Consider the following 8,101-nt stretch of genomic DNA (forward strand, 5'->3'; position numbering starts at 1 on the left):
CAATGTGCGTGCGCGCGCGCGCGCGAGCGCGGTCGGGCGCGTGCGTGTGCGCGCGCGGCGGAACGAGGCGAGCGGTGATTAGTTGGCGGGGATAATTGGGCTCCATGTAGGTGGCATGACCTTGCTGTCTGCAACAGGAAGGCCCAGAGCTGAGCGCGACCTCCACCGCTGACCTTACAAATGCAATACAGTGACCTCTCACCCCGCCCGCATTAAAGAGAGACAGTGTTGTCTTTCTGCAGTCAGTCAGCCAATTAGGGGACGGGGCCCAAAGAATCTCGCCCTATTCTGCTTGCTCACTCATCGCTGCGGCCTTCCCCTTGTATCTCATTAAACGTGCTTTGGACTTGGCAAGGAGGGAGGCGCGTCTTGAAAATTCCCATTCTCTCTCTCTTGCCCCCCCAACCCCGTCACGTCACGTACCAACATTTTTGATTACGATTTTTTTTTTTTTTTTGCGGTTAACTAATCTGTCTCAGAGTTCTTGGTTCAGGGGTTGAATCTCAGACTCGGCCTTTCTGTGTGGCTTTCTCCCTCCCACGTTCCAAAAACATGCACGAGACTGGAAATCGTCCACGGGCGTGAATGCTTGCATCATCTTCAAAACACTTTGAGGGCCTCGACAAGATGAATTCAGATAACAGATATATTGGCCAATCAATTGAGGAAAAAAAACAGACTGAATAAAACAAGTTTCGCTCGAGTTTGTGTGATAGTACTTCACTGTACAACACAGAGAATAATCAGCAAAAAGCGACCAATTTTTTTTTTTTTTAAAATGGCAGAATGTGATCTTTGCCGACTATCGATTGAGTGATTGAATGGGCCACCTGATTAATCGGTCGGGCCCTATTATGTCACATTAATAAGCGACTCCAATGATTGAATCGGTTTTTCGGCACCGCCGGCGCAAGGAGCAACGTCGGCAGGTCGCGTGACGCGCTAACGAGCCAAATTCTTGGCATCAACGTTCACATTGATTTTTCAAAACGGAGCAATCGGTCAAGTCACTCGTGGATGAGATAAGCCAAAGACATTCTATTTCATGGATTCGAGGCATTTCTGTTGAGCCTCTGCTCCCCGCCCACGATTCTCGACGGCCAAATGTCACGAGGTCACGCGTACGTACAGCTCATCCACTCGGCGGACATTTCCCGTCTCCGAGAAAATAGATGTGTCATATCTGTCAAAATGGAAGCCGCGTGCGTCCCCTTGCCTGAGCTCCTGTCTCGCCGTACTGCTGTTGAGCGACCGCAAAGGACTAATGGATGCACGGATCCGCTCTTCGTCCGATCTGCTATCGATGTCGCCGGCAGGGCAAAACCCGCAAAATAAAAAAAAGATGCGGGTGAAAGGGAGTGAGAGTGTGTTGGGTTGCGCAGGGACTCCTTTGATGCAAAAGCGCGTTTGATTTTGGTGGCTCGTGTGCTGGGTTTGAAAGGCAATATAACGAGAGCACATGTGGGGGGGTGTTTCGCCGTGCGAGATGGCGGAGAATGCGTACGCGTCTAAGTAATGACAGGTGTGTCTGTGTAGCCAAGCGAGTGTCCAGAACGTGTACGTACATATGTGCTGGGGGGGGGGGGTCATTAGTGGCGCTGTAAAGGCTTGCTTGAAAATGTGCAATAAACCAGAGCTAGTCAACAACTCACAAAGTGGCAGCCAATCCATCACGGAGACTTCTCAAGCTAACAAAAACAGAACAAACAACAACAACAACAACAAAAAGCCGCAGCTTGACAAACAGGCACTGGGGGGGAGGGGGGGGGCAATTTGGGGGCGGAAGCGGTTCGCTGAAAATCAGAAAGCGCTCTTTCGGAGCGTCCAGTGCAGAAATCCAGGCGGGCGCCGCCGCGCGCGGGCCTTCGGATGGAGCGGCACCGGGGAGCAAGCCCGGCCCTCCTCGGCCAGTCGCCGTTCGTCGCGAAATCAAGGCGGGCATTCTTTGCTTTCCCGGGGAGCTGGGTGCCTGCCAGTCCCTCGGCCACTGAGTGCCATTTTATGAAGAACAAAATGGAGCCCCTATGAAAGGAGCCTCGCAGCGAGCCCGCCCAGGTCTCACTCCGCCGAGCCTCGGCGTCGACAAACAGCGTGCGCCTTAAAGAGACAGGCCCGCCTGAAAAATGAGCGAGGGCCCCCGAGGGAAGGCCGCGGTCTTTGGCCGCGCCGGCGATGCCGACCGACGCTAGCGCCAACAAAGAAGGCGGCGCTCGACGGAGCGCGGACAAAATTGGACGCCGTCCGCATCACCTGGCTGGACGTGGCACCGTTTGAAAGATCAAGGCTATTCATTGGACTCCATGAAAACTACTGAGCTAACAAAGTCCGGGGACGGCGAGAGCCCCGAAAAAAGTGACCGAGTTAGCCTGGAGCCCCGCTGCGCTCAAATACCGGACTGGCCTTCACGCAACGCGGCGGATGTGAAGCAAAGACATCGGAAGGACGCCATCTGCTGGCTGCAAAACAAAAAACAATTGGACGGAGTGACGTGACGAAAAGCCAGTGGATGTCAAACGCCGACGGATCGCCAAGACAGACAACTCGACAGAGAATGCAAACGGGCAACGACGCGTACGCCCTTCGGTGCTCACAAGTGCCGCAAATGGCTCGTGGCAAACGCCGGCGGGCCGATGCGGCCGAGCGACGCGCCGGCATACAAACTGACTGCGGGCTCCGAGCACGGAACGCGGATGTGCTTCTTTGTCACCAAAAGCTAGCGAGCTGTAATTTGGCTGCAAGCGCGCCGGACAACAAATTCCTGAGACACGTTGAAAGGTCCCGAGACACGCAATATTTCATGGCGGATGCCGGCATCTCACGAGATGAGTGCAAATCGGGCAGGCGCGTGCCAAATGTTCTATTCAACGAGCAACCACTAGGGGTCAGGAGAGTTTCCTATGATGAGGAATATCCTCTCCCTCTGTGAATCTCGCAAGCAGACGCCAGCCAGCCTGCCTTGCGCAGGAACGCGCGTGCGTTCTCTCTCTTTCCGTCAGACACATCATCTCACCGGCGTACGCTCACAAAAACACCGTGCCTCTCTCACGCGCAGTCTCACAAGCAGAAGCGAGCGTACGGCTCACAAATGCCGGCGCGAGTTCACAAGCTTTTAAACGCGCACGAGCGGTACGACGGAACCGGAGCCAACATCTGTCTTTGATATCAGCCGTGGTGGGAGCCCACCAACGCCAAGGAGGGCGTCGCGTGCGCCGATTAAGTCTTCGGCGTCCATTCAGACAGACACTTTGGCGGGCCGCCGCCGCGCGCGCCATCTTTCCATCCGCGTGGGCGCGGAGGCGGCCGGGCCGGCGAGCGCGTCTCCGTTTGCGAGAAGGCCGCCGCGTAGCGCCGTGTTTACATAGACACGCGAGAAGGGGGCGAGCGCGCGCGGCGGCCGCAGGCGCTCCGTAATGAAAGCCGCAGCCCCCGACCACATCAGAGGCCGCGCGGGAGACGCAATGACAAGGCCGGGAACCGAGCCGTCTGCCGGCAGCCACACACACAGTCGTGCTTACGCATACACGTTCTCGTGGGGTGGGGGGATTACTGCACATTTGAAAATTCAAAACGCCCACCCGACCCCCCTTTTTTTTTAAACTACTGGTGAGCAATTTGTAAAAAAAAAAAAAAAAAAAAAAAAAGAGGCTTCAAGCTGTTCATGGCCACTCCCAGTTCAAACATTAAAAAGGCAATTCTATGTCATGTATTTAATATAAGCACAAAGTCTGCTAGCTGAGTGCCATGTATGACGGGGAACGCCGTAGGTCGGCGGAAAAACAAAACAAAACAACAAAACGGCGATGCAGCGTTCCGACTTGAAACAAGGCACGTCTGAACACAAAGCGACACGTCGACGGCTCATCAAACACGACGGGCAGACGGATCTTTTTGAGGAGCCACAAATCTGACGGCAGCTTACTGAAGAGTTTGGAGGCGATCCATGTGGCAAAAACAGCGCCATTGATTTCCATTCCATTTAACGACGCGCATGTGTGTTTGTAAAAAATCCGATTTTCTCTTACGAAAACAGAAAACTTTTTTTTTTTTTTTTAGGCTGCACTGTAAATTTGAATACCGCACGTTTCTTTACTTGCGTCAAAATGATGCATTCATAACACTCACCCGTGCACGCACTGACACACACACGCGCGCGTGCACACACACCGTCGCGGCACCGCAAGTCCTACTTGGCGGTCACGCCCGCGGGCCAAGGATGCCGTCTGCGGCCCGGCGGGAGACGTTTGCGTTTGCGCGCTTTCTCACCCGCGCCGGCACCGACTGAGCACGGCGGCGAGTCGGGAGGGGGCGAAAAACAAATTGCCGTGGTGCCGCCGTCGCTGAAGGGCGCTCGGGGATGAACGAATGTGAAAATATTTGCGTCGATTCATTTGCTTGCTTACTTTGGGTGCCGGCAGAAAACAGGCAGGACAAAATATGGGAACATTGCCGAGGCGCACGCACGCTTGTGTACACTCGCGCGCTCTTCACTCACACAATCAATGACGCCGACTCTCTCCAAAGTACCGTCACTCACTCACACTTGCTCGAATTCATACGCAGATACAGATGCAGGCGCAGGCGCAGGCGGGCCCGCGTTGTTCCGAATGAGCATTTGAGGGAAGTTCCTCGGTCGATGACGAGGATTCAATTTCAATTCAATTCATTTCATTTCAACGGAGCGAGCGGTCTTCCTCTTGAGTGGCCAATCCAGTTATGAGCTCCAACACGGAACGAGCGGCGCGGGCAGCGGCGCGCCTCCCGTCGTCCCGACGCGGCAAAGCGCCCGACGCGCCGGTCCCGCGATTTCTCCCGCCGGCACGCGCGCGCCCGAGAAAGGCGGGCCAAGCGGAGGTCAGCCGCGGGTGAGCGAAAGCTCCAAGCGCCGTTTTGCCTTGTGGCGGCCACGCATCCATTTCAAGGAAATTGCTCGCCCCATTATTGGAAAGTGTTACCGGAATGTGAATTGCGCGGGAAGTTTTTAACCTCGCGCCGCACAAATAAAACAGTCTGCCCCGCTCCCCGCTTTTCTCAGCGCAGACAGAGGGTCTGCGGGGGGGGGGGGCCGGCCCGGACGGAGGACGGGAGGAGAGGACGCGGGGGGAGTCGCCGCTCTCCAAGAAACGCCTTTGCGCCCGAGACTCGGGGAAGCGCTCCGACGCCGGGCTCGGGCCCGCCGGGGGCTCGGCCCAACGATCGGGGAAGGGATCCCCTTGACGAGCGTTTGTTTTCAAATGTCGACTGAGGCGGGGGTGTCCGAACGTTTTCGTCGGAGGGCCGCAAACAGAAGAGGGGAAGGATGAAAGCTCGTCAACTGTCGGAAGCCCACTCAAGCGGGGCCGAGAAACGGGTGGCGGGCCCGGGGCGAACTGGACCAAGGGTTCAAACGGCACCGCCTGGATGCTATTCGTTAGCCCGTCCACGGCGTTTCGCATGGCGTGCTAGCATCCCGCCCGGCCGAGTTACTGTACGGAAGGCATTTGCCCCTACTCTAAAAAGTTGCAGCGTCGCCGCCGCCCGACGGCCGTGCTTCATCCACAAGCGGGCGCCGAAGCTCAAGAGGGTGACGCCGGAGCCGCCAGACGGAGCCTCTAAAAAGGGGACCCGGTGCGCCCGAGCGGCTCCGCGCGGCCTCAGTCGGCAAGCTCGCCGGCATGCCGAAAGCCCTCGCGCGCGCTCGCGCGGCGGCGGCCTCTGGGTGGAAAAGGGCTTGCCGAGAGCCCCCTTCATCAAAAGCCACCGACAGCTGCCGAGGGGCACAAAGCGCGCATTTCACTCTTGACGGGGCGGACGCTCTATTTTGGACAAGAGGCCGGCCGAGTAAGGCCCAAAACGTTGTCACTTTGCCACTGACTGCATCGTTTGACGCATTCATTGCTACGGCAAGGGCGTTGGGGGTTGGGGGTTACCCCACCCCCCTCCCCATGCTAACTACACGGGCAGGCACCGGTGAGAAGGCGCCCTCGATTGGTTCCCGATCGCCCCCCCTGATGTCGAACCATGTCGATGATTATTTAATGAAGAGGGACTGCTAGGAGAGGGTCATTAGTGAACTCCCGGCTCGGTAATCCTCCGCAAGAGCGCCCGTGTCAGCAAAAGCCGCGACTGCAAGCGGTGGCAGGAAGCTGGAAAAAGAGGCGGGTGGACATTGTTTCCTCCGTCGCCGACGGCAACCAAAGCGGCAGGAGCAAACGTTCCCACGCAAAGTAAAGTCACGACAATGGGGGTTGATGAATGCCTATTTATTGGAAGAGGTCTGCAATTTGTCAGAAACGTTTGCGGGTCGAGCGCTCCTAGCTTTTTCCGGTCGACACAGTTCCACTCCGGTCCTTCGGATGGCAGTAAGGAGCGATACAAAAAAATAATCATAATAAAGTTTCCAATCAATTGCACATTCATCGAGGGCGCCACGCAAACTCATGCCATTGCACTTAATTGCTCTCCCCCAATAACGGACTTTTTTCTCGGCCGCTGCACAAGTCAGGCAGAGAATGACTGTCAGAGCCAACGTTTGGCTGTTAATCTAGCACAGGATGAATGAGTCGGCGGAGACAAAGCTCCACTGCCGTTCAGGTGGCACTTGGCACTTGGCGCGCAGGCGCAGGGGAGCGCAGCCGGCAGGCGTCTCGCGCGGTCTGCTTTTTGACGGCGCTCTGCTGCCACGCTGTGGCCACTAACGGAATGAGTACGCTGCCGGATTCAGGCAGGTGACTCCAAATACACTGACGGGCCTTTCACCATTGAGGAACTCATCCAAAACGATATGTTGTCAAGCTCAGGTCAAAAAGTCACGCTTTTGGGTGAATTACCAAGCCATGAGACTGACAACGTCACGTTGGAGGACACTTCTCCTCTGGGGGTCGTCCGCATTGGCAAAGCGCACGAGTCATCCGCCAAAGCGGCGTCAGAGTGCGCGAGCGCGGCGGCGGGCCGAACGTGCCGACTCGGGCCTTTGAGCCTCTCCGCCCATTCGCTCGACAGCGACGAGACGAGACGGGGTCTGCGCCCCCAAACAAAGAGAGGCACATTCAGGCACCGGCATTCCCTTTCTCAAGGTGGCAACGTGACAACGCCAAAGCGTGACTCGGTAGAAACAAAAAAATTGTCAGGGTGGTCGTTCATGTCCATTATTGCAACGCAACAATTCCGCTGTGTGTTTCGGAAGTTCGGCAGGTCTCCAATGGACAGGGGGGTGAAAAGTGGACGCGCACTAAAATGCGCCTCTTTGTCAATTCATGTCATCCGTGAGCCTTTGGGCTTAGTTCGTGATCGCTACTCTAGCCTATTATGCTGTAGCTGATTTGTTTTGGAGTTTTGACCACACGCTACTTACTTTGCTTTTTTTTTTTTTTTTTTTTTAATTAAAAAAGCAATGAGTAAAACTCGACTAAAATGGAGCATTTTCGAAAAAACGAACCAATACAAATGAACACACCCACTAAATGAAATGAAACAAAACTCCAAATGCAAAAACTAACCAGAAAACTGATCAGGGAAGGCTGGTGCTGTGCGGGCTCCCTCTAGTGGTCGAAACGCAAACAATTTTTAAACGACGTCTATTTTATTTTATTTATTTTTTAATCCGGTACTGTAGAGGACATTTGTTAAGAGCCACTGAGAGGTATTTAACTCTTTTGCATATCATGTTTTAGAGCTGAGTTTATTCGATGCACAATACACTTGATGTGCAGATTTGTTTCCTGACAGTTTTGAAACGCTTCTCACCAAAGTTCCTTTTTAGGAATGAAAAACTCCCCTTTTGGGCCGAGTACATTCTAGTGACGGTCTAACGATGGTCATGGCTTTCCAAGTACCGCCTTCCGTGAGCGGGAACGTCACCCTCCGCGGACTATTAGAAAGAAGGCAGAAGGACGAAACATGCACGGAGTTCACTTTCACGCAATCCATCGCCTCGGCACTCGGAGGGGGCAATTCGGCGCCTCTGGCCCCCTCCATCTGCCAATTAACCGCACACCGGTACACAAATCGATGTTTCCACTTCATTATGCGGAGCCGCCGCGTTGCTGATGCGCCGCGGCCGTCTTTCAACGCGCCGCGGCGTCGCCGCCGCTTACGGCGGGCCGCCGGTCTCGGCGGGCGGTAA

The 8,101-nt window shown here is 55.3% G+C and overlaps 1 protein-coding gene across 1 annotated transcript in view; it reads right to left on the reverse strand.

Annotated features, from left to right (window-relative positions):
* Positions 1-8,101, reverse strand: part of ankfn1b (ankyrin repeat and fibronectin type III domain containing 1b) — a gene marked incomplete at its 3' end in the record, with an annotated part of 56,070 nt that overhangs the window by 40,590 nt on the left and 7,379 nt on the right. The gene's annotated exons all lie outside the window — the stretch shown is intronic.

This window comes from Hippocampus comes, unplaced genomic scaffold (genome assembly GCF_001891065.2).
Source record: "Hippocampus comes isolate QL1 unplaced genomic scaffold, H_comes_QL1_v1.1 scaffold367, whole genome shotgun sequence".
Lineage (NCBI taxonomy): Eukaryota > Metazoa > Chordata > Actinopteri > Syngnathiformes > Syngnathidae > Hippocampus > Hippocampus comes.